We start from the raw sequence: 27203 nt of genomic DNA, 5'->3' as shown, positions 1-27203 counted from the left end.
AGTGAACAAAGCCTTTCAAAATTCAGGAACAAAATGGGGGAAAGATTGATAACATTTACTACCAAAACAAACAAAACAAAGCACCCTAGTAAGCCAAGTCAAAAGGCAAATGACAAACCAGGAGAGAGCATTTGCAAGTTATCTCACAGATGAGGGCAAGTATACAGAGAACCCTTAAACATGGAGAAACCCCCAATTGGACAGAAGTATAGACAAGAGTCATGGACAGAGAGAAATGTGAGAAAAGAGAGAAAAAGAAATGTGAGTCGTCCCTTACACGTATGAAATGATGCTCATGTTCCCTTATAAAAGAGAAAGGCACAGTAAAACTTTCCTGGATCTAAAAGTTTGATGACATTTTCTATTGAGAGGAAAGCACGAAACAGAGCAGACCTTACACAAGGGGATTTGACAAAGTTTAGCAAAATCACATACGTATTAACCTTTGACCCAGCAGCCCCACTTTTAGGAAGCTATCCTGAAAGTACACGTCCATAAATTTGCACAAGGTTGTGCAATACAACATTGTCTGCAGTAGCAAAATGCCAGAAATCACCTAAATGTTCACCCATGGGGCAGTGGGCAAATAAACGGCAATACATACACAAATTAGAGATGCGGCAGTCATAAAAATACGAAGGCAAATGTCTATGAACTGAGATAATTTCCAGAATATATTTTTAGCTTTAGCCCATAGCAGTACACAAAGCATGTACTGTGTACTTTGTGTTTGAGAATAAAAGGCGGAATAAGAATATACTTACATATGTGCTTCTATTTTCAAAAAGAAGCAATAAAACTGTTTGCTCTAGGAAGTGGAGAGATGAAGGAAGGGGGAAGGTTGGAAGTGAAACTTCAGAGAGTTTGGTTACCCGTTCACACAGTTTGTACTTTGGGATCATGTAAATGTTTTGTGTATTTAAAAAATTAAAATGGGGGTACCTGGGTGGCTCAGTCGGTTCAGTATCATTGGACTCTTGATTTGGGCTCAGGTCACGATCTCACAGTTGGTGGGATCAAGACCTGCATCCAGTTCTGCACTGACAGCACGGAGCCTGCTTGGGACTCTCTCCCTCTCTCTCTGGCCTTGCTCGCTCTCTCTCTCTCTCTCTCTCTCTCTCCCCCCTCTCTCAAAAATAAATAAATAGACTTAAAATTTTTTGGAATAAAAAAGACTAGAATAAATTCCTAAACCAGAAAACAAATTGGAACAAATGAACCTAACTTTATTTTCAATGTGGCAACATAGCTACACAAAGAACAGAATCACTTCAGTGCTCTGATTATACACCCTTTGTGGGATATGATCCCAAGATAGGTGACTAGAAACAGATCTTAAACTTCAGTCAGAAATTTGTTGTTAAAAAGGCTAAAATTAATAACATAAGAGACAACAGGTGTTGGTGAGGATTTGGAGAAAGCTTCCTGCACTGTTGGTGGGAATGAAAACTGGTGCAGCCACTCTGGAGAACAATATGGAGGTTCCTCAAGAAACCAAAAATAGAACTACCCTACAGCCCAGCAATTGCACCACTAGGTGTTTACCCAAAGGATACAAAAATACAGATTTGAAAGGGGACATGTACCCCAATGTTTATAGCAGCATTATCAACAAAAGCCAAACTGTGGAAGGAGCCCAAAGGTCCACTGACTGATGAATGGATAAAGAAGATATATATACAATGGAATATTACTCAGCCATCAAAAAGATGTAATGACATGGATGGAGCTAGGATGTATTATGTCAAGCAAAGTAAGTCAATCAGAGAAAGACAAATACCATGTGATTTTACTCATCTGTGGAATTTAAGAAACAAAATGGATGAACATATTGGAAGTGGGGAAGAGAAGGGAAACAAACCGCAAGAAACTCTTAATGATACGGAACAAACTGAGGCTTGGTAGAAGGAGGTGGGTGGGAGATGGGCTAGGTGGGTGCTGGGTATTGAGGAGGGCACTTGTTGTGATGAGCACCAGGTGTTGAATGTAAGTGATGAATCACTGAATTCTCCTGAAACCAATATTGCAGTGTATATTAACTAACGAAAATTTAAGTTAAAAAAATTTGTTGTTATAGTATGACAATTCTGAACTAGGAGAAAACATATAACTCTGAATTAGGGGGAAATAAATATTATACCCACCAAGACTTTCAGTGTAAGAAAAAAGATGCAAAGCAAATATTAAATCAAAGAAGTTAAAATAAAACACTGTAAGTTTAAATTTGAATTGAGAATGTCCACATGAACTCACCTTCAAAAGTGTATGTCTTTCCTAGATCTGTCCACTGAAAAGGCCAAGATGTAATAATACCCTAGTGTCAGTGAACACATCTTGCCCCCAGATCTTGGTTTCTTTTTTTTTTTTTAAATGGTTTATGTATTTTTGAGAGAGAGAGAGAGAGAGAGAGAGAGAGAGCATGTGAGCAGGAGAGGGGCGGAGAGAGAGAGGGAGACAGAGGATCCCAAGCTGACAGTGCAGAGCCTGATGCGGGGCTGGAACCCACGAACCGGGAGATCATGACCTGAGTGAAAGACGCTTAACCAACTGAGCCACCCAGGTGGCCCTGGAGATCTTGGTTTCTAAATATCATTTCTCACCAACATGAAGAATGTCCTTATTCTTAGGAGATGCATGTTGAAATCTTTAGGAATAAAGTGGCATGAATACAGTTTATTCTCGATGCTTCAGCTGTGTGTATGTGTGTGGTAAGGATCTAATGATTGCACCAAGTAATCCCTTTTCCCGCACTTGGCATAGCTCTGCAGAATTAGCTCCAGCTGCGCACGCTCTCTTCTGGTCGTGGCCTCCATTCTGAAGATGAGCCAGAGCCTGAAAAGATGCAGATTACTAAAGTGCATATCTCTGAGGCTCAGAGACTCTAAAGATGAGAAATACCACGCGTGCTCTAATTTTCTGCTTAAAACTACTTAAATCCTTTCGATTTGAGATATTTAAAATAGATCACACCTGAGTTCAATCTTTCTTTTTAAATGTTGATTTATTTTGAGAGTAAGAGAGAGCCGAAGAGGGGCAGAGAGAGGGACAGAGAGAGGATCCCAAGCAGGCTCCACACTGACAGTGCGTAGTGGGCAGGCACAGGGCTCAGACTCAACGAACCGCGAGGTCATGACCTGAGCCGAAATCGGGAGTCAGACACTTAGCCAACTGAGCCACCCAGGCACCCTGGGACTTCAGTCTTAGTGGTCAAAAGCGCTGATTGAAGTACCATTTCCCAGTGCTTTTTTGGTGTCTTTGCCTGTGGTAGCTGAGCGTTCACATTAGTAGCTGCTGGCTTTGATGTGGCTCTGATCTTTCCTCAGGAATTGAGAAATGTGGGTTCTTCCTGGGCCTCGATGACTTGCTATGTAATTTGGGGCAAGTCAGAGCACCTTTGGGATCTTTGTTTTCAACGGCCAAAGATGAGGGTCGGACTTGATTTTTTTTTTTTCCGCAGTAAATTTTTGTGATTTTGAATTCTCTCCAAATAGGGCAATGTATCTGCAGATATCAGGAGCAGCAAGAGAAAAGAGTAAGGCTTCACTGGGATATGAGGGGCCACCTGGAGTAGTTTAATTTTTCCAGCTAATTTTTTTTATATCAATCCTGTATCAGATTCTTTAAACATGTTAAAAATGGATAAGGGCAACAGATGGTTCCTTAATTACAAGAACAGTATTTTGGTATATGATTTTATTGATAATTATCCTTAATTCCAAAAATTTTTTAAGTTTATTTATTTATTTCAGAGAGAGAGAGAGGGAGACAGAGAGACAGAGAGAGAGGAGAGAACACACACGCATGCGCATAAGTGGGAGAGGAAGGAGGGACAGACTCCCAAGCAGGCTTCACTCCATCAGCGCAGAGCCCGATGCGGGGCTTGAAGTCATGAACTGTGAGATCATGACCTGAGCCGAGATCAAGAGTAGGATGCTTAACTGTGCCAGCCAGGTGCCCCTCCAACAAATTTTTTTTTTTTTTTTTAATCTAGAAGGAAAACAATGGCTTGTGAGTGGTTCCAATCCAACACCTCCCTGTGGCTGCAGCTCGCATGGCTATGCTAGAGCTGGCCGACGATTTGTAACATGCCTCAGGTTTGGGGTGATATACTCCCAAATAACTTATCACGGCAGAACCATTGAAACACAGTAAATCCTCTTGTTCCCTTGTGTGACTGGGGAATTAGACAATCAACCGTGACCATCTAAAAGTCTTGGAATGCAAAATGCACGAAGCACGAAATCCTCTTGAAAACCATTTCATTCTCTTAATTATTCATTAGGTTCCTCAGCGTCTGACAGACCTTCAAGGTCATTATTGTGAACGTTAATTATCAATGTAATGTGACCGGGGAAAAGCCGGTTTTCAAAGAGTCCTGTCTGGCAGAATTCTGCAAGTGAAAGAAGTCACCATTTTATTTGGGTGTGCGTGCATCTACTCTGTTTCTGTATGGTGAGAGAATGGGAGTTTTGGAAGCAGACCTTCCAGACTCTTCTGGCTGCCTGGGATAGTCACCCACTCTGTGTAAACTCTCGCGCGGAGGCCTGGAGGGAGAGGGTACATGCCGACCGGGTGGTCGGGGAAAGAGAGAAGATCCGGTGCCAGGCAGGGATGGCAAGTTCTCCATGACCAGGGGGTGATGCTTCCCCCCGAGCCAGCTGGTTTGTTCATGCAGTCAGCGTTGATCAGGTGTCTTCTCTTTACCATGCTTTGCGCTGGCTTGGAAACAGCACCAATGTGGAGTAGGCTGAATGGAGCTGCTTCAAGTCCAGTCTTTCCACACAATTAGCTGAGGGTACACTTCTCACCGTTTCCCCCCATCCCCTCAAAGTTCACCACCGCTACTAAGAGGTACTGTGAAATTTAAGCCCATTGAATATAAATGCGTCTAATGACTGATGCATTTAAGTATTTGTTCTTCCAGCAGATCGTTGTGAAGTGGTTCATTTTGGAGTGACTGTCCAGAAACGTCATTTTCAGGCCTCCTCAGTGTCCTCCTCTCTTTGGCACAGCAAACACTTCTGTGGCCCCAACTTAGGACAAGTTTAGGCTGAGGACATGCATCCAAAAACAACTGGTTATGTTGATATGACAAAATAATGCTGGAGAAGTTCTCAGAATGAACTGGGCTGCCATCCAAACAGGCTCATAGTTGACAGTGTTCTGATGTGTTAGATTGTACCTTCTGGAAAAAAACAGGATTGTCTATACAGCATTTTCATCACAAACTGATTCCTCAACTTATTTTAGCTGTGTGGCATCAGGATGTATGTATTAAACGTTAGCGCTGGGAATATACCACAAACACCCAGAAAGGTACAGATGGGAGAAAGCTCTGGAATGTGAGGGTAAGGTGGCTGAATCATCTGATCCTTGGACTTGCTGCACTGTGCTGATTTAAAATGTCAAGTTCAGGGGCACCTGGGTGGTTCAGTTGGTTAAGTGGCTGACTCTCAGTTTCAGCTCAGGTCATAATCTCACAGTTTCGAGAGCCCGAGGCCCATCCCGGACTCTATGCTGATGGTGCGGAGCCTGCTTGGGATTCTCTCTCTCTCCCTCTAACTCTGCCCCCTCCCCCATTCACACCGTCTCTGTCTCTCTCAAAACAAATAAATAAACTTAAACATAAATAAATAAATACAATGTCAAGTTCTTGGTCCCTGCCATTCCAAAGACAGAACCTAATTCCCCTCCCTTGACAATGGGCTGGACATAGAGACTTGCTTCTAATAAATAGAAGGATGCAGAAATGGTGGTGTGACTATGGTGATTAGGTTATTAAAGGGCATCACAGCTTCCTGATTACTCTCTCTGATCCTGTCCTCTTCGGGGAGCCAGCTGCCACGTCACCAGCACAGATACAGAGTCCAATGATGAGGTCCATGTGTGAGGAACTGAGGTATGTCCTACCAGCAGCCACGAGAGAGAGCCACCTAGGGGGGCAGATCCTTCAGCCCTAGGCACACCTTCAGATGACTGCAGCCCCAGCTGACATCTTGACTGCAACCTCAGGAGGGATCTTGAGCCAGAACCACCCAGCTAAGCCACTCCTACATCGCTGGCTCTCAGAAACTGGTGGATAATAAATATTTTACTGTTTTAAGTTGCTATGTCTGGGGTAATTTGTTAAAGAGGCAACAGGTCCTATAGGCAGATGCCTAACGTAGTTGTTGAGAGTAACCTTTCTTACCCCTCCACTTGACGGTGCCATCGTGCGGCCACCCCCACTCATGCGCGCATGCACACACCCATGCAAGCACCTGAGAAGAAAACTACCCCACCCTGCAGAGGCCCTACAACTCCTGCCCAGTGCACCCTGGGAGGCAGGTCTTTGACCACTGTTTTGCACTATGTGCCAAGCAACTGCTCTCTGGGTACCTGTGAGCTAAATATTTTTATCCTTTAACTACACAATTCAAGGGACACCTGGGTGGCTCTGTTGGTTAAGCATCCAACTTCAACTCAGGTCATGATCTCGCGGTTTGTGAGTTCGAGCCCCATGTCGGGCTCTGTGCTGACAGCTCGGAACCTGGAGCCTGCTTTCGTTTCTGTGTCTCCCTCTCTCTCTGCCCCTCCCCTGTTCTCACTCTCTCTCTCTCAAAAAGAAATAAACGTTAAAAAATTAAATACACAATTCAGGTTTAATAAGCATTTAATTTTTCAGAAATTCTAAGGTACAAAAAGAGATTTGTCACTGTATCCTATCCATATCCCATTGAACAGACTGGATATCCAATAATACATGAAATTGTTTTGATTTTGACAGTTAAAACCCCTGTAAAAATGACAAATGCTTTAATGGGTAATATAAATATGCAATTGGTGTTATTTTTAACATTCTATGAACATATCTCAAAAAAGCTTCTCTTAATTTTTTGTAAATTTTGGTCAAAGAAAATTAATACAAATTGCATAATTTCAACAAAGATCATCTACTACTACTTGCTTGTGATAAAATGTATTTATCTCTCAATTATTCATCTCCTTGATTGTAGTGCCAGTTGGAATGTTATCCTTATAAATGAGTTTTCCATAAATGAGCTTATGGTCTAGTGAGTCGATGATTATTGAAACATTTGATTTTAGAGAAGGCACATTTTTCCCGGGAATAATTTAGAGCTTGTGTTCACAAAGGTCACATTAATAATTTTTAAACTGTAATTTAATTAGAAAAATAAGATACCTCATTTTAATCAGCTTGTATTTGAAAAAACCACAAAGATAAATATAAGCCCTCTCGAGGCTTCCAGAAAAACCTGATTGATTCTACTCTGGGGATTTCATGATTATTCATTAATTGCTGCCTGTGACATATTTTTTTATTTTTATTTATTTTATTTTATTTTTTAAATTTACATCCAAGTTAGTTAGCATATAGTGCAACAATGATTTCAGGAGTAGATTCCTTAATGCCCCTTACCCATTGAGCCCACCCCCCCTCCCACAACGCCTCCAGTAACCCTCTGTTTGTTCTCCATATTTAAGAGTCTCTTCTGTTTTGTCCCCCTCCCTGTTTTTATATTATTTTTGCTTCCCTTCCGTTGTGTTTCATCTGTTCTGTGTCTTAAAGTCCTCATACGAGTGAAGTCATATGATATTTGTCTTTCTCTAATTTTGCTTAGCATAATACCTTCTAGTTCCATCCATGTAGTTGCCAACGGCAAGATTTCATTCTTTTTTATTGCCGAGTAATACTCCATTGTGTGTGTGTGTGTGTGTGTGTGTGTACCACATCTTCTTTCTCCATTCATCCATCAATGGACATTTGGCTGCCCGTGATATTTTTATACTGTATTCATAACATGTACTAAGGCCCACTAGCTCTAGGAGGCAAATGGCAACTTTCTGACTTATCATCCAACAATAGTTCCTTTTTTTTTTTTTTTTTGCTTCCAATTTGTTTTTTTTAAGATGAGAGATAAAAAGCAAGACGTAAGAGAGGCCCATAGATCAGTTGGAACTGTCAGGTTGGGTCTACAAAGTAGACTCCAAGAGTCATTCTCCACTTGTGAGCCACTGAGTGCCTGGAAGCCCAAGACGACATCACCCAGGGCAGGTGCAATGCACACAACCCTGCTGCCCCGCCCCCTAATTAATCAGGTGAGAGCTAAGGGCCTTGACATTTCATCTCTTGAGTCCTTCATTTTTCTTCTAAATTTTGCCCCTAATTTCTCCACGTTCTATGGTGTTTAACTGGAGACTTTCCAATGGTGACAGAGGCTTGGGTTGTTTTCTGTCTTTGAGGCTTGCAATGCCTTAAAAAACAAAAGGTTTTTTTTTTTATTACATTGATTTATTTATTTATTTATTTATTTAAAAAAAATTTTTTAACGTTTATTTATTTTTGAGACAGAGAGAGACAGAGCATGAACAGGGGAGGGGCAGAGAGAGAGGGAGACACAGAATCTGAAACAGGCTCCAGGCTCTGAGCTGTCAGCACAGAGCCCGACGCGGGGCTCGAACCCATGAACCGTGAGATCATGACTTGAGATGAAGTCGGTCACTTAACTGAGTGAGCCACCCAGGCATCCCTGAAAAAGAAATGTTAAAGCAGATGATTAAAATAGACTTAATTGTTAAGTAAACACTTGAAGTACCCATATTTAATAAAATATGTGTTTAACACAAAAATACAAGGCAATATAATTATACTAGTTACAAGGTAAAGAAAGGATTTATGAAAAAACACTAAATTCATTATATATAACCATTACTATTGGGTTCTGTTAATGGGACACAAATTGAAAGTTACTTGATAGACATCTTTCAATCCTGGGTATATATCTCTATACCTACTTCTGTACTCTCGCAGACTATTAGCTCAAATCTGGGGGCATTTGTGAATGGAGAATACGAGCCAATGGACACTCTTGGTCCTGTACTGACCCATGTAGTAGATGCAGGCAAGCCCAGCCCTGTCCCCCCAGGAGCGTCCATCTCCCCCGATTTCCGGTGGCCAACACCTGCATCCCCTTGCTTGAGGGCACCTCTGGGGGTAGGCACGCTGGCTTGCCACAGAGAGGGAGGCCACGGTACCAGAGAACTAACTTCTCCGGCCAGCAGTCCTCAGGCAGGAAATTGTGAGGTGTGTTTTCCACTGGCCCAGGAGTTGCCCAGTAGGGTCCACCCCTCCCACCCACAGGAGTGACCTGTGTGATGACACGCCCTCCCTCCCAGTCTCTCTTCTTTTCTCCCCTACCTGTGCTCCTTGGCTCTCCTCCCAATCTTCGTCTCAAGGCTGGCTTCTGGGGACACCCACGCTAGGACAACCCTATTTCTTGCTTATGGTTTTTTGTCTATACGTTAAGGATTTACTATATAAAAATACTTACCTCTCACACACTGGACTACTCAAAGAGAAGCTATCGGAGCTCAGCAAACTGTGGGGACAAAATAAAGCAAAATTACGATGTCAGATCAAGTCAAAGGCCATTAAAACATTGCCATTTTATATTTCATCGTATAGATTAAAAGGCTATATTTTGAAAAGTCCCAGTTCGTTTTCATCCATGGTCTTAGGTTTACTGGACAACCCTTAAACAGCAGAGTAATATCTGTAGGGTATGTTGGAAGAAGTCAGATGGAGGGATTATTTCTGTCCAGGATACACGAAGAGACTTGAAGTGACAGTCAGGGCCCTCCAGGGTGTTAAGCAGCAACATCTGACATGAGTTCTGAGCAACAATTAGACCCGGGGGCTTGGAAGCTCGAGCTAGGCTCCCAATGCTTTGTTTGCTGTGAAGGAGGGAAGTAGATGCCAGCATCAAGGTGTCATAAAGGACATGGGGGCTGTGACATGTGGGTTCAGTTTCATTCTTGTTTTGTGCTGGGGCTGAAAGGGCCGTGTTGCTGCGCGCCTGCCCAAGGAGACTGTAATTGTCAGCAGCATCGTATGTGAGGCCCTCACCGTGGATGGTTCCTCCTCCTTTGCTGTCCTTCCTCATGACTCTTCCCCACCCTCTCCCCAGCTCCTCGGACTGCTCCCTGTTTCCCTAGTGCATGCTTTGCTTTCCTGCCTCTGCACATCTGTTCATGCTTCCTTCTTCCTGAATACCTGCCCACTTCTATACTCCCCACTCCCCACTCAGTGCACACATATCCACAGGACCACGGCTCCTTTCCTCAAGGCCAGTTGAACGTCATGCCCGCTGCCAGCCCTCCCATGAATCCTTCTAGCTCCAAGCATTTCATTCCTCCTCTGACCTCCTATGGTTCATTTATTTCTCCGAATCCCATTATTCTTTATCTTACAATTAGGTGTGTAGATGCCTTGCTCCGCTACACGTGTGTCAGCTCAGGGAGCGGTCATCGGTGGCGAGTGCGTGAAGAAAGGAACGGAGGAATCTGAAAGTCACTGCATGGAATCGCAGTGGTTTTGGTTGTAGAATTTTTCATCTGCCTTTTTTTTTGATATAATTTGTCAGATTGGTTTCCATACAACACCCAGTGCTCATCCCCACAAGTGCCCTCCTCAGTGCCCATTAACCTTTTTCATCTGCCTTAATTTTGATTGTTTCTGGCGGGTAGGGATACGTGGAGGAGTAGACAAGAATTCCACGTAGGGGAAAGGCATGAGTATACATGCGTGCGCGCGCGCGCACACACACACACACACACACACACACACACACAGATGCACCCTAACTCTTATGTATGTGTGTGGGGGGAGGGATAGGAAGGAAGGAAAGAAGGAAGAAAGAAGAAAGAAGAAAGAAGGAAGGAAGGAAGGAAGGAAGGAAGGAAGGAAGGAAGGAAGGAAGGAAGGTTTCCTCTGGGGAGAGAAACTGAGTGATTGGGGTTAGGGAGAGAGACCTACTTTTCTCTGTCTACTGTCCTACAGTTTTTACTTTTGTACTAAGTATCTGTGTTATCTAACTTTAAAAAAAAATTTTTTTTTAAGTTTATTTATTTTTGAGAGAGAGAGAGAAAGAGACCAAGCGTGAGTGGGGGAGGGTCAAAGAGAGAGGGAGACACAGAATCTGAAGCAGGTTCCAGGCTCTCTGAGCTGTCACCACAGAGCTGGACGCAGGGCTTGAACTCATGAGCTGTGAGATCATGACCCGAGCTGAAGTCGGATGTTTAACTGACTGACCCACCCAGGCGCCCCTTTGTTGTTGTTGTTGTTTTTTAATTAAAAGACATACGGGGGCACCTGGGTGGCTCAGTCAGTCAAGCGCCGACTTCAGTTCAGGTGGCGGCGACCTCACAGTTCCGTGAGTTCAAGCCCCGCATTGGGCTCTGTGCTGACAGCTCGCAGCCTGGAGCTTGCTTCAGATTCTGCGTCTCCTCTGCCCCTTTCCCAATCATGCTGTGTCTATCTTTCTCAAAAATAAAATAAACATTAAAAAAAAACCTTTTTTTTAAATAAAAGACATATGAAAAGGAAATCCAGTAATCCTTTGTCCTCTTAAAAAGTCTTATTGGGGCGCCTGGGTGGCTCAGTCGGTTAAGCATCCGACTTCGGCTCAGGTCATGATCTCACGGTCCGTGAGTTCGAGCCCCGCGTCGGGCTCTGTGCTGACAGCTCAGAGCCTGGAGCCTGTTTCAGATTCTGTGTCTCCCTCTCTCTCTGACCCTCTCCCGTTCATGCTGTCTCTCCCTGTCTCAAAAATAAATAAATGTTAAAAAAAAAATTAAAAAAAAAAGTCTTATTAACTCTGAAGTTCTGCTACCTGTGTAGGCTGTAGAATATACAACCGACCCTTAAACAACACAAGTTTGAACTGTGAGGCTCCACTTATACGTGGATTTTTTACAGTACAATACCGTAAATGTATTTTCTCTTTCTCATGATTCTCTTAACATTTTATTTTCTCTAGCTTACTTTATCGTAAGAATACAGTATATAATCCATATAACATACAAAATATGTGTTAATTGACTGTTTATGCTATCAGTAAGGCTTCTGTTCAGGAGTAGGCTAAGTTTGGGGGGGAGTCAAAAGTTATACACAGGTTTTTGACTTCTTGGGGAGCAGGTGCCCCTGTCTTCCATGTTGCTTAAGGATGAACTGTACTTGGGTTGAGAAACTCATGAGTTGTGTTGGTAGCAAGACCGATCCTAGTTGTTGGGAAATACTTCCACATGGGTCATTTGTATATCTGCACATCTTCTGAGTAAAGGCACTGAAAGTCTTTGTTCCAAATTATCATTTGAAAGATGTTTGTATAAGAAATAGCCTTGAAGCTAGAGCTAGCGTCTCTGTGTGGAGCGGAGGGCAGGTTTGTTTTGTGTCCAGGATTATAAAGATAATGTTTCCCTCAGAGGTAAAGGTCAAGTAGGCTTGTTAACAGATCCGGGTTAACAGACCAGGGTTCCTTAAACTCAGAGTTTCTGAGCTATGGTGCAAGCCCAGCGAGTGTGCAGAATTCACCTGAGCTGTCCCACATACCCCACCCCCAACCCCGCCTCTCTGGGGAACCGACACAAAGAGCTCACACTGCCTGCTGTGCAATGAATGATAAAGTCTTCCATATCTGACCCAGGAGTTTCTTGTCTTCTGTTGGCATCCGTGAAACCATGGCAGGTTAACTTATTGGCTCACAAGTATGGTAAAATGTCATGCCCTTTGTAGTTCTTGACAGTAATGATACAGATTTTGATAGTTGAAGATACCCATCTCAATCCAAATCTGATATTTAGGATGACCAGTTCTCTTCAGGTGAGCAACTTCATAGAGGAATTCTATTACTTCAATGGCTTTATTCCGGCAATGTATTCAATACTGAGAAGACACAGAAAAGACCCATTAGCCATTTAGCCTGTTCCCTGCTAAGACAGGAAATTGAAATAACTCTGGGAGCCAAATTATGTCCTTGGTTATTTGGCAGATGTCAAACGGTCATTACTCTATATTACAGGTTTCCAGTAAAAACACGGTGGAAATAAAACAACATTTTCCCCAGGATATTAAGAATATCTCTATGATATTTTGTCTACTCTAGCAAATAGGGGTTTGTATTCAGTAGTTAAATGGAGGATGGAAATAGTTTACATATTTCTAGGGGGATGAGATAGGTGTTTTCGTATATGGACATAAATTTCTGTGTTTCATTCCTAGATATCAAAGTGGAAAACATTAAAAAACAACAACAACGCGGAAAAAATTTAAAAATGGTTATTTTGTTTAAGTGACTCGTCTGTGGTATTTTTGTTACAGCAGCCCAAACTGGCGAAAACGCTCATGTTTGACAAAACCGGGAGACCCCTGAAATTCAAAACCACACAAAACGGACGGGAGCGCACCCAGGGCGGTGGCAGGAATTGGGGACACTGGCCGAAGCGGAGCAAGCACACTTAGGGTGGGCCGCAGGTCTCAGAGAGGGCCGGGGGCGCTCCACGGTAGAGGGTTCAGGGTAGGGGGTGCCCAGAGCCCAGTGCCAGCCAGAGGAGCCGCATGCAGGGGTGAAGGTAGAAGCAAGGGGGCAGGGCCGCACGAGGACACACACAGACCCACCACGCAGGGATAGGAAGCAGTCTGCCGGTGAACGGGGGAGGACCACACCATGAGGGGTTCTCCAGGGGCCTATTTTAGGGCTGAAGGAAAGTAAAGGCCAAGCCAGTTCACCCGCTCGATACTGAGCCCTAAGAAAAGCTTCCATCCAGGGACCTGGACCCTACCAACAATGCCTCCTGCAAGCGGCTCACAGGAGAGGAAGAGAGGCAGGAGCCCAAACATGAGCTGGTGGCACTTGGAAGCGAAGTGAAAGGGAAAAAAAGGCATCAAAGAATTGAAGGAAAACTGGAAATAGTCCAAGGGAGAACAGACACCAAAGGGAACTCAGCAGGAGCCGCGGGGAGCAGGAAGGAAAACAGCACAAGAGTTTGAAGGGATTAAAGAGACTAGGTTACAGTTCTGAATAGGGAGATGAGAGTGGGCCTCACTGAGAAAATGACATTGTGAATAGTCTTGGTGGAGTGAAGGGGTTGGCGGTGCGCTAGGGAAGAGTGTTCCAGGCAGAGGGAACAGCAGGAGCAAAGCCCCGCCCAAGGCAGGGACAATAGTGTTATTTGGCACATCTATATTCACAAGTGTGTTATCTCACTGGGAATTCTACACATAAGCCTTCCAAATTCCCCTGGTTTGTCTTTTTTGATGCTTTTTGCTCTGAATCCAACCATGTTAAAATCATGACGTTGGCTTTATTTGTGTTTATATTTGCCTGGTGTGCCTTGGCCCATCCTTCCATTTTAAAACTTTAAAAATTATTTTAGGGTGTCTCTAACGTAGAGTATAGAGCTGAGCTTTAATTAATCCAATTTGGACATTTTTTGTTTATTCGCAAGTGATTCAGGCACATTTACCATAATTGGCAGGCCAAATGTGTTCGTCTTAGTGCTGTCATATTATTTCATGTTCCCACTTCTCACCTTACCTGCTCTCAGAATGTGGCACAGCTCCTTTTTCATTCATGTTCTTCACCTGCTTCTGAGACAGGTGAAGAACTGTCCCCTTTCCTACTCTCCTAGCTTACCCCCCATCTCACTTACCAGTCCTTCCAAATATCCTTTGCTGTTTTTTCCCTCGTTTCGAACTCTCACTGTTAGAGCTGAGGACCGGGGCTCAGTCCTTGGTCCTCTTCCTTAATGGCTCCTCACCTCTAGTGGACCCATTCAGGCCTGCATTTTCAGACATCATCTCTGTGCTGATAATCTGCAAATGCATCCCTCCGGCCATGCCCTCTCTCCTGACTGCTGGCCTGTATTCCAACTCAGCTTTCCAAAAAGCATCTTAAACTTAATGTGTCCAACACGGGGGTCCAGAGTCTTCTCCAAACCCATTCCTCCCACAGTCTTCCCTACCTCGGTTAATGACAGAGCTGTCACCTGACTTTTTGTTCTCTCATACTTCACATCCAACATGTCTGCCGTTCCTGAGAACTCTTCCTTTAGAATATTTCTAGAAACCATCTGCTTCTCATCACTGTACTGCTCCCACTCTGGGGCAATCCTCTCTTGCCTCAATTACTACAATAGTCTGCTTCCAACCTGTGTTCCTGCTGTGTGTCCTCAACACGGGAATCTATCTGAGTGATCCTGTTCAGATGCGAGTCACATAATGTCACTCATCTGCTCAGAATTCCTCAGTGGTTCTCTATTTCCTTCAGAATAAAAGCTAAATAAGGAAACCTATTCATAAAATTCATTATTGCTAAGAAAAAAGGCACATGAACATCTCCACAGATGATGAAAAGGCATTTTTTGGTAAACTTTCAGCATTCTTCCTTGATACGTAAAAACACTTCCAATAAGATAAGAATTCATGGATTCTTTTTGTCTCAAACCCAAAGTGAACCTCCTACTTGCTGAGTAAACACCAGAAGCATTTCCTTAAAGTCAGAAACAAGAAAAGAAAGAAGGAAAATTGTAGTTATTTCCAGATTATGTGACTGTAAACTTGGGAATCTTTAAGAACTAAACTACTATAAACTCTAAAAGATTTTATTTGGGTCATAAAACTCTTATACAAAAACTAACGTTCATATGATAGGCAACAGCCAAACAAAGCTATACCGGAAGAAAAGTTCTCATTTACACACGTGATGAGAAAGGTAAATGTCTAGGAAGAAACTCCATAAGAAATGGGCAAGATTTACGTGAAGATGTTCTAGGTCTAGTGGTTGGAAGCCTAGAGATAACTCCGGGCTCTTTAGTTAGACGCGCTCACTTGAAGTCAGGTAGTGGAAATTAGGAAACCATCTTCCTAGGGCTCCTGGCCCTCCCACTGGAGAGGAAGGTGGTGGGTTTCTTTGTGCAAGTCCCAGTGTCTTCTTGAGCTTCCTGGGTGCCAAGAAGCAGTAGCGGTTGCGGCAGCTTTTGGATCCAACTCTGAGATCACAGAGTCCCATTTTAAGGTGTTCGCTCTCCGCATTCAGGCAGTGGCTGTGGGTGGATCTAACCCCGGCATGCACATGCAGCAAAACCGTGGTTTGCAGGTGTAATTTGTTCCGGAAACATGCTTAGAATCCAAAGCATTCCTGGATCAAAGCAAATCTCAAGAACCATTGGCTCAATTGTGATCATGTGACGTTCGGCATCACGTCCTACTCGTATTACAAGACATTGCTCATTTATCAAATTCAAATTTATTAGAAATGTTTGCTTGTCTTGTGCCACACTCACAAGATACGTTATTTGCAATCCAAGGTTTTGCTGTATTTGGTATTAGAGATGGTCACAGGCATCGGGCGCTCAAGATGGAACTCTGGGACCGGGTCTGACCCGGCTGGGTTTGAAGACAATGTCACTGGAGGAAAGTCGGATACTACAAATCTAGGGCACACAGTGGGAAAAGTTATATCACCTGTGGTCACCTGGAATGAGCAGTTTACTGAAGGTGAGGCTTTAAGCGGCTGCTGCATTGGACAGTTATGATGGGAATAAGGGATTCAAAAACTGTCAGGGTGGGCTGGCCTTTTCTCACTGTACTGGAGAGTTGTTTTTGTTGGTTTTTTTTTTTTGACGTTTATTTATTTTTGAGACAGAGAGAGACAGAGCGTGAACAGGGGAGGGTCAGAGAGAGAGGGAGACACAGAATCTGAAACAGGCTCCAGGCTCTGAGCTGTCAGCACAGAGCCCGACGTGGGGCTCGAACTCACGGACCGCGAGATCGTGACCTGAGCCGAAGTCGGATGCTTAACCGACTGAGCCACCCAGGCGCCCCTGTACTGGAGAGTTTTAAGAAAGAAAATGATATATTGCCAAAGTCCATAAATACAGAAGGAAATTTAGTATATGATAATGATATGATAATGATGACATTTAAATCAGTAAGGGAAAGATGTATGATTAAGTAAATCAACTTGGGTAAATGTGTAGCTAACAAGATATATGGTAAAGCTGGATCCATTCTGCTTAACTCACACCCAAACAAATTTCCTTTTATTTATTTATTTTAATGTTTATTTTTGAGAGACAGCCACAGAGCGTGAGCGGGGGGAGGGGCAGACGGGGAGGGAGACACAGAATCCGAAACAGGCTCCAGACTCTGAGCTGTCAGCACAGGGCCCAAAGTGGGGCTTGAACTCACCAACTGTGAGATCATGCCCTGAACTGAAGTCAGACACTCAACTGACTGAACCACCCAGGTGCCCCCCTAAAAAATTTCCTTTTAAAGGAAAAATGTGAAATCATGAAATATTTAGAGGAAACCATGGAAGCATTTTCAAAATAATCTAAGAATGGTAAAGGTCTTTCTAAGTATGATACAACCTGGAAATACTAAGTAGTAAAAAAAAAAGCCTTGGTAAAATTCACGGATTAGAAATGGAAAGATCTGCATTGCCAAACAAAACAAGACAAAACAAAAACACAAGCAAATAAAACAGCATAAAGAAAGTCAAAAGATATGGCAAGCTGAGAAAAAGTCTTGACATTCATATTTAAGAAAAGGACTCTTTTTAACATTATGTAAACCTTCTCTATCCAGTAGAAAATTGGACAAAATATGGGCACCCGGGTGGCTCAGTCGGTTAAGCATCTGGTTCTTGCTTTCGGCTCAGGTCATGATGTCACGGTTTGTGAGTTTGAGCCCCACATCAGGCTCTGTGCTGGCAGCGTGCTGTGTGCTTGGGATTCTGTCTCTCCATCTCTCTCTCAAAACAAACATTTTTTTTTTTTTAAAGAAAATTTGGCAAAATATATGAACGATAATTCACGGGAAGTAAATACAAATGTCTTTTTCACACTCCTCATAAGAGAAAGGCAAATTGAAACCTGTTGTCATCTCTCAGATTGGTACGTTCCATCCCAGATCTGGCCAAAATGGAGTAAGTCCACTGCAGCCTGTGTCCCCCACGGACTACTACTAAAACCTCTGGATAAAATATGCAAAAGAGGCTTTGCAAGTTGGAGAAAGTGGTGAAAACTGTTTTTCCTTCTCCCTCCTCCAGCCTGAGGCCAGTCAGAGTCACAGTGCTGCACTGTGGTAGTACAGTGACATGGGGAAATGAGACCCTGAAAGAACACCTGTCCCCTGGACACAGGAAGTGGGAAAAGGGACCCCTGTTGTGCAAAGAGCATGAGGGGAATCCCCGTTATTTTTTTCTCTCTCTTCCCTCAATGCTGCCTTTAGAGCAGCCCCAATTGCACAGAAGTGCATGAGAGATAGAAAGCATAGGAAATTCCAAGAGAACCTTAGCTTTCTGGCCAGCAGAACTGGAAAGAGGAGGTCCTGGGAGCCAGAAGATATGAAGGAAATCCCCAAAAGGAGAGGGAAGGGAATCCCTAATTCTGTGTAGTGGTTTGTTATGCAGCAATAGGTAACTAATACAGGGACCCATGTCATTAACTCACCCTGGTCAGCCATTTGTGTTGTCCAACAACTGATTTGTCATACGTAACACAGAATGTTAACTTGTTAATTGTGGAGATGAAATGAGATTGTCCATGCGAAAGGCATTTTTTAATATTTCCATTCAAATTTTGTCCCCCCTCCCCCGCCAATCCTTCTGGTCATAGAAATGCCAGAAGATGAAGTCATACGGAGGGAGGGCCATTCAAGTTCAGGGGTTGCGAAGATAGGAAGACTGCAATTTTAAAAAGCCTAATAAGTAATTCATGTCTAAATCTATTGACTCGCAAACAATTTGTCCCAACTGCAGAAGAGAGAGAACTTCTGGACGTATCCATGCAGGGCTTACTAAAAAAGACAGCCATGTGAGAACTGACCAGTAAGGTTGTGAACTCCCGTGACAGAGCATTGGGGTTCTAGAAAGAATAACAAACAGCCCCTATCAAGTGACAAGCTTCTGTTCCCATTCCCTAGTCTCCCTCCTCCCTGTCCTGAACCTGGAAGACCCAGAAAAGGGGCAGAGGTGTGGAGGAGCAGATCTCACTTCTCTGGTTTGGCAGGACTTGGAGGCGTTCCTCTGGGCTGACCTGGGTGTATGGAGGGAACCCTTATAAAGGGTTCATTCGTTGCTTTCTTTTGTTCAACTGAGGGTTATTGCTTGCCTGTTGTGGATCGAAGGCCGTTCCAGACACCGGGAATATATCAGCGGACAAAATTGACAAGAATCTCTGCCCTTGTGAAGCTTACATTTGGGAGAGACTGACAGTAAACATAATAATATAAAATGTTAGGTGATGCGTGCTGTGAAAAAAAGATATAGGAGAGCAGGTAGGGTAGATGGTGGGACGTGGAGGAGAGCCAGTATTACACAGGATGATCAGAAAGGGCCTCAGTGAGAAGGTGGGATTCTATTCCCTGGAGGGAGGAGAGGAAGTAAACAGTCTTCTTAATTAAGGAATGCAGAGGGAACAGCCGGGACGAAAACCCTGGGGTGGGAGCTGGGTGAGTGAGATCTAGGAAGAGCAGGGGGCCAACGTGGCTAGGGCAGAGAAAAGGGGAAAAGTAAGAAGTCTGAGAGATGAAAGGTGGCGGGGGACTTGTTCTGATATTTGAAAGTGACAAGAAAATTGGGGTCTGGACTGCAAGAGACCGGCCAGAGGAAAATGCGAAGAGGCCTACAGGTTTCCCTGGCTCTCAGAAAGCAGAGCATTTTTGTAAATTGAAAGGCGAAGAATAATCCTCGCACAACCTTGCTTTCCGAAAGTTCCCGTTAACGAAAGACCTACATTAGTACCTGTTTTCGCTAAAGGAAAGAAATCTGAAGAGGATTACCGCTTTTACTAAAAAAGCTATTGCTGTAGTAATGGAGGTCTTTCGTAAGAGCAGGGTTACCGGTATTTTTTTCTCCGCGTCTCGCGTCTCTACTAGGCTCCACCCCAGCTAGGTGCGAAGGCCCAGCGAGGCCCCACCCCTCATCGGAAAAGCAGCCCATAAGACACGCCTCTCCCACCGTGGTCCCGCCTCCTCTCGGAGCGACAGCCCATAGGACACGCCCCCGCTCGCCGTGGCCCCGCCCCCTCCCGGTGGGGCCGCCCAACGAGGCCCCGCCCCCCGGCCGCGGACAGCCCATAAGGCGCGCCTCTCCCACCGTGGTCCCGCCCCTCCTCGGGAGTGACAGCCCACAAGGCACGCCTCTCGCGTGCCCCGCCGCGTTCCCACTCCCGGCCAAAAGCCGGCCAGGCCCTTCCTACCTTTTCTCCGGAGCCGTTCCTGCCCCAGCCTTGGAGGGACTCCCCACTAGGCCCCGCCCCGCTCAGGGCGACGCAGTGCCGGGCCCCGCCTGTCCCGACGTGGTCCGGCCCAGCCCGCGCACCCTGGAGTCTGGGCCCCGCCAGGCCCGCCACACCCAGCGCCCGGCGCGCCCTCCCTGCAGGCCTCGGCCCGCCCCCCGCCTCGAGCGTCCGCGGCTCTGCCTCCCGGTGGCGCCGGCCGTCGGGCCCGCCTCCGAAGACGTGGAGCGCCGCTGCGGCCGGTGAGTGGGGGAGGGGCCCGCAGCCCCTCTCGTCGTCGGCGGCGCGGAGCCGGGGTCCGTGTGGGACTGAGCCCCGGCTGCCTGGCGGCGGCGGCGCGCCTCCAGGGGCGCCTCCCACAGCCCTTCCTTCCCGGGGTACCTCCCCGGGGCACCTCCCCGGGGCAGTGTCGGGAATGGGGAAGTGGGACCGGGATGGGCGCAGATGGGGGTTGGGGAGGGAGGACTGAAAGTATGGGGGGGTGGCAGGCGCAGGTGGGGGCTGGGGGGAGCCTATAGGAGTCTGGGATGGAGGGCTGAGTATTGGAAGAAACGTGGTGAAGCCGAAAGCTGGGACTTTGGTCGGGATGGGGACTTGGGGTCTTCGGAGCTCAGGGGAGTGAGGTCGTGGGTGGGGTTGGGAAAGGCGGCCAAGCCTATCGAAGGACGTTTTTTGGAAGGACCAGCTCAGCGGCGCAAGATTCACGTTTCTCGGGCCGCCTGGGGAGCAGGGACGCTTGGGATATGTCCGAACTAGTGTGGCTGCCGCGAACTTGCAGGGTCATGCTCCCTTTCACATCGGGGTGATTGGGTTTCCGGGCTCTCCACTGGCACACGTAGTACTTTTTAAGCAATAAATGCAAGTCAGGGGCAGTGCCTGGGACACCTGAGAAATGTGGATGGAATCGAGTTCTCCTCCTATAGGCTGCTTCTGTTTTCCTGCTGCCTGCCCAGCGCCGGACTCGGTGCGCGCCGTCTGCTGCGGAAGGCTGTTCCAGCAGCCAGGACAGTGCACAGAGGTTCCGGGCTTCAAAAGGACAGCGGAGGTTTATTCGGACTGCAAAACGGTTGTGGCCCATGCCCTTAAATCCTGCGGTTTAATTCCCAAAACTCGAGTCCTGTGGCGTCTTTCAAAAGTCACATCTTTACTCTCTGCCTGCTTTCGATTTGAAGTCTCCCACTAACTTACAGAACCAGATATTTTCTAAGGGCCCATTCTGTGAGGACACCTAGTTTTAAATTCACCGTGGGAAGTAGATCATGTGTGTTCTGACCAGCTTTTGCTGAAAGAATTGCGGAATTACCGGTGAAGAATGAAATTTAAAAGATCTAAAGTAATGCAAGGGAATAGAAAGGGCCTAGTAAATTGGTGTGTGTGCTTAAAAAAAAAAAGCCAGTGAAACTTTTTTTCATTGTAGAACCTTAGAAGATAGAGAAAAGAGTATAAGGATGAAAATGAAAATCTCATGTAATTTAACCAACCCTCTTAACATTTTGGTGCAATACTCCTTCATTCTTTTTGTATTTTATTGTGTATTAAATGTACATGTTACATAATTGGGGTCATATTGTTATATTACTTTGTTGTCTGCTTTTACCCCTGCTTGGCATTTCCCCCGATCGTTAAAAATTCTCCGTAAACGTCTTTTTATATGGTTGTGTGATCATCGTATGGATTCATGCTTTTCTCACATATCAGAGCTTTAGTTTTGAGTCAAGTGCTATGCTTGCAGGTGACGTGCAGTGTTGCTCCAGGGTTTCAGACGTGATTCCAGAGCAGACAGGAAGTGTGAATGAGAGGAGGTCAGTCCTGGCAAGGCCCCGTTGGGTGCTTCTGTGCAGAGGTGGCCTTCTTGGTGCAGCATCTCTTTAGGCCTAGGCCTGGGCTGCTGTGGCCAGGCTGCCTTCCAGTATGTCTGTCTCGCCTCTCCTGCATCTTCCGGTGCGATCCTGATGCCATCAGGTTCCCAGATGTGTTTCTCACATGGGCCTCACCAGCTTCCTTACCTCATCAGTGTCGCCGAGAAACTCTAGTGCCGGTGGGTGTGTACGGTGTGCTGACTTACCACTCCCAGATTTGCACACCTTATGTAACTCGGAGAGGCAGCTGCCCTGGGTCTTGAGGAAGGAGTGTCTCCCAGTTGCCCTCGTCACTAGCAGCCTGTTGCAGATTTCAGAAGACGGCTCTGTTTTCTTACCCTCAGGGCCTCCAGAAGGGTCCTGTCCTTCCATCTAGCCCCGGCCATTAAAATTGCACCTTTTCTCCTCGGGAAATCCCTCTCATTTTCCAGCTCAATCAGTGTGGCCCTTCGTCTTTCTCTCAATGATCTGTTCCTGTGCTGCTTCGTGACTGAGTAATTTTGGTTTATGTTTCTCCTCGGGTCTGAAATACGGTGATTTCTGAAGATACCTGTGCATTTCCTTCTAACTAGCCTTTGGATTTATAATTCCATTGGCTCCCCCCACCCCCAAGCTCAGGAAGAGAATACAGAGTCTCCTATTCTTTTCTTGATCCTTGATAAAAGATGCATGTGCTCCCGGCCCCATGGCTGAACTCACAGTGTGTTTATCTTCATATGCGCATTTCAGCCACTATGGTCAGGATTCACCTCTTCCTGTAGGCAGGTGATTGAAGTAGCTAATGTAAAAGCGCCTGAATCCAGTTCGTTTTTAGGCCTCTCTTTGGCGCTGTGTGCAGTACAACACACGGTAAGAACAGAATTTGGGACGGCTGTCCTGTGCCCCAGAGTGTCTCTGGAACCTGTATGCTGTGCCTTTTAGTCATTCCTGGCTGCTGTCCTGGTTGACAGCTTGGGTGAAAGGGGGGAATTGGTTGTGGTTGCAGAAATCGTTGTACCGTCCAGTGCCCAAGAAGACTACATATGTTGGATCATTGTTTTTTAGATTGGCCCCCACTGGGACCATGAGCCTCTTTTCTGTACCCACACTTCACGCCCTCATGTGCCCCCCTCTGGTATTTTGGTCGCGTGTATTTATTAGTCATGTGCATGGTGATGATGGTAGACCAAGCTCCCATGAAGACCCTCTGGTCAAAGCAGATTGCAGAACTCAGCTTAGGCCAAGGCTGTCCTGAGGCTTCTTGTTTTTACTGCCTTAGACTTGCTCTTCATGCCATTGGGCCCGCCGGTGGGGAGAAGCGGTTAGCGGTTTAGCACAGGCCTGGATTCCGCTGGCCAGTGAATTGCAACACTGAGTGCTCCATACCTGCACCCTGCTGCGTGCAGAGCACAGGGGCAGGGATCCCCCAAGGAGAGAGCATCCCAGAGGTGTTCCTATATAGAGACAGAAATTCCCTGAGCAATGGGTGCCCCTCGGTGGGTTACAGGGACAGGAAGAAGACCGCACAGAAGGTGTGGCGCGGCGGGAGAGGGGCGTCTTAGGTCACCAGGGTGGTAAGTTCGTTGTGGCGCGGTGGCTGGCCTGAGCGCAGAGCAGCTGAAAGCAAGCGTGAACAGAGCAGAGTGGGCCTTCAAGGACTGTCACCAACAGTGTTGAGCCTCGAGGGCATTTCATGTGCGGGAGCCTCAGAGGGATCAAGGCTTCCCGAGCTCCACCAACAAGCCTTCACGGACACTCTTGTCCCACCTGGCACGGTTCAGAGCAGAGTCCAACCAACACTGGCCCTGGAGTCAGTCTGTGAGACTTTCAGGGAGCTAGGCTTGCAGCTGCCCAGCGTGGCCGGGCCGGCGTTTGTTCTGATGACAAGACTGTAAAACTGACTTTGTTGACTAAGTTCACAAAAAGGGAAAAAAAAAGGAAAAGGTCTTTTTCATACTGCCTGGTATCATTCAGAGAGCACTGGATTTCAGTCTGTGTCTGCCATGCTGGTTGTGTGATTTCGGGCCTGGTGAATATGATACGGTGAGGTCACGGGACTAAGTGACCCCTAAGGCTCCTTCTGCTCTAAACATCCTATCGTTGCCCAGCTCCACTGGCGCTTTTGGCCGCCTCCTTCTGGATAGGACGGGATGTGCCTATGTGCGGAGGCGTTTCATTTTATATGCTGTCGGACGGAAGGCTTTTCGTTGTTATCGAGCCTTCATTCAAAACAATCTTTACAGTTAGGCAACTTCTTTTTTACAAAGTTGGTATCTTTTTAATCTGGGACTAAAGCAAATTATCTCATATTATACAGTTTTAAAAAGTATCGTTTGGCCTCTCCTAAAGGGTACGTTTTACCCTTACTTTTAAAATGTCGGACCTCTATACTGTGTTACAAGTGTAAAAGCCATTTTTTTCTAATTATAAGAAAAAAACCCTTGCCTATTAAAATTCAAATCAAAAAGAGAAACGTAAAGAAGAAAATAACAGTCATCTGAAATCCTACTACCTCGACATGACAGTTGGGAGAGATATATCTGCCTAATCATCGATGGGATATTTATTCAAACGCACACAGTATAGAGTGAATCGTGAGTGTAGCCACACGTGGTTAAGGGTGTGAACTCTGGCCTCAGGGTGCCTGAGGTTAGGCTCTTCTGCTCGCTGCCATGTGACATTGGACAAACTCCTTAACCTCTTTGACTTCAGTTGTCTCATCTGCTAAATGAAAGAGTTTCTTTTTCATGGGTTTGGTGTGAGAATTCAAGGAGTAGCCCATGTAAAGACCCCAAAGTTAGCGAGTGTTGAGATGGCGGCGTAGGAGGGCGCTGGGCTCACCGCGTCCTGCCGATCGCTCAGCTTGCACCCACATCTGCCTAAATCACCCAGAAAACCGCCAGAAGACTAGCAGAACGGACTCTCCAGAGCCAGGCGCAGACGAGAGGCCCACGGAGGAGGGTAGGGAGGCCGGAGAGGTGTGCGCGCTCCACGGACTGGCGGGAGGGAGCCGGGGTGGGGGAGGGGCGGCCCGCTGGCGAGGCGGAGCCCCGGAGCCTGGCCTGCAAAAGCGGAGGGGCCGCACTGCGTGAGTTCTGACAGCCGGTGGGACTTAACATCTGGAATGTTAAAAGTGAACAGCTCTGCTCGGAGAGTGAGAGGGCTAGAGGACAACGGGAGGGAGAGCCGTTGAGCCCCGGAAGACCGACCTCAGCTCGTGGGGAACAAAGGCGCTGGCCAGCGCCATCTCCCTCTCCCATCCCCCAGCCGAACCCCCAAAGGGAACCAGTTCACCGAACTTGCTTGCACCGTGCAAACACCCAGTGCTGTGCTTCTGTGGATCCATCCCTCTGATGGGTCTGCCTCCCTCCCGGTCGCTGCAGGGCCCCTGCTGCAGAGGCCCACCGACGGCAAAGCGATCTGAGCCTGCCCCTCCCGCCCCTGTGCACCTTGCAGATCCACCCTGGCTAATACGCCAGATCCCATCGAAGCAGCACCACGAGCCTGGCAGTGTGCAAGTAGCCCAGACAGGGGCCACCCCACCCCACAGTAGACACCAGTCTGACTGTGGCCCCAGCGGTGGGCTGGGAGCAGACATCGGGTCTGGCTGCGGCTGGCCACTGAAACAAGTTACTCCGGACAGCACAGGGGAAGTGCCCTGCAGTTCGGCACCACTCCAGGGACTGTCCAAAATGACGAAACGGAAGAATTGTCCTCAAAAGAAACTCCGGGAAGTAGCGACAGTAACGAATCGATCAAAAACGATTTAAGCAATATAACGGAACAAGAATTTAGAAAAATAGTCATAAGATTAATTGCTGGGCTTGAAAAAAGCATAGAGGACAGCAGAGAATCTATTACTACAGAGGTCAAGGGACTAAGAAATAGTCATGAGGAGCTAAAAAATGCTATAAATGAGGTGCAAAATAAAATGGAGGCGACCACAGCTCGGATTGCAGAGGTAGAGAATAGGTGAATTAGAAGATAAAATTATGGAAAAAGAGGAAGCTGAGAAAAAGAGAGAGAAAAAAATCCAGGAGTATGAGGGGAGAATTAGAGAACTAAGTGATGCAATGAAACGGAACAATATCTGTATAATAGGAATTCCAGAGGAGGAAGAGAGAGAGGGAAAGGTGCTGGAGGTGTACTTGAAGAAATAATAGCTGAGAATGTCTCTGAACTGGGAAAGGAAAAAGGCATTGAAATCCAAGAGGCACAGAGAACTCCCTTCAGACGTAACTTGAATCGATCTTCTGCACGACATATCATAGTGAAACTGGCAAAATACAAGGATAAAGAGAAAATTTTGAAAGCAGCTAGGGATAAAGACACTCTAACATATAAAGGGAGACCGATAAGACTAGTAGCAGATCTATCTACTGAAACTTGGCAGGCCAGAAAGGAATGGCAGGAAATCTTCAATGTGACGAACAGAAAAAAATATGCAGCCGAGAATCCTTTATCCAGGAAGTCTGTCATTTAGAATAGAAGGAGAGAGAAAGGTCTTCCCAAACAAACAAAAACTGAAGGAATTCATCACCACTAAACCATCCCTACAAGAGATCCTAAGGGGGATTCTGTGAGTGAAATGTTGCAAGGACCACAAAGTACCAGAGACATCACTACAAGCATGAAACCCACAGACATCACAATGACTCTAAACCCATATCTTTCAATAATAACAATGAATGTAAATGAACTAAATGCTTCAACCAAAAGACATAGGGTATCAGGATGGATAAAAAAATAAGACCCATCTATTTGCTGTCTACAAGAGACTCTTTTAGACCTGAGGACACCTTCAGATTGAAAGTGAGGGGATGGACAAGTATCTATCATGCTACTGGAAGTCAAAAGAAAGCTGGAGTAGCCATACTTATATCAGACAAACTAGACTTTAAACTAAAGGCTGTAACAAGAGATGAAGAAGCACATTATATAATAATTACAGGGTCTATCCATCAGGAAGAGCTAACAATTATAAATGTCTATGGGCCGAATATGGAAGCCCCCAAATATATGAAACAATTCATCACAAACATAAGCAACCTTATTGATAAGAATGTGGTAATTGCAGGGGACTTTAATACTCCACTTACAGCATTGGATAGATCATCTAGACACAGGATCAATAAAGAAACAAGGGTCCTGAATGATACATTGAATCAGATGGAGTTGACAGATATTAGAACTCTGCATCCCTAAGCAACAGAATATACTTTCTTCTCTAGTGCACATGGAACATTCTCCAAGATAGATCACATACTGGGTCACAAAACAGCC

At 45.8% G+C, this 27203-nt stretch overlaps 1 protein-coding gene across 13 annotated transcripts in view; it reads left to right on the top strand.

Moving 5' to 3' along the window:
* ANO10 (anoctamin 10) overlaps positions 1 to 27203 on the top strand; it is a 283614-nt gene that overhangs the window by 27215 nt on the left and 229196 nt on the right. For 10 of the 13 annotated variants that reach the window (XR_003414386.2, XM_027040522.2, XM_027040520.2 and 7 more), the window contains exon 1: positions 20186 to 20324. The exons of 2 other annotated variants lie outside the window; for them this stretch is intronic. The gene's annotated coding sequence lies outside the window, so the exon portion shown is untranslated. Of the gene's footprint in view, positions 1 to 20184; positions 20325 to 27203 lie in introns of those variants that run through there. One more of the 13 variants, XM_027040517.2, reaches the window with a different exon arrangement.

Source organism: Acinonyx jubatus, chromosome C2 (genome assembly GCF_027475565.1).
Source record: "Acinonyx jubatus isolate Ajub_Pintada_27869175 chromosome C2, VMU_Ajub_asm_v1.0, whole genome shotgun sequence".
Taxonomy (NCBI): Eukaryota; Metazoa; Chordata; class Mammalia; order Carnivora; family Felidae; genus Acinonyx; species Acinonyx jubatus.
The sequence above is the reverse complement of the archived record's forward strand: the minus strand, read 5'-3'. Positions and strand labels throughout refer to the sequence as shown.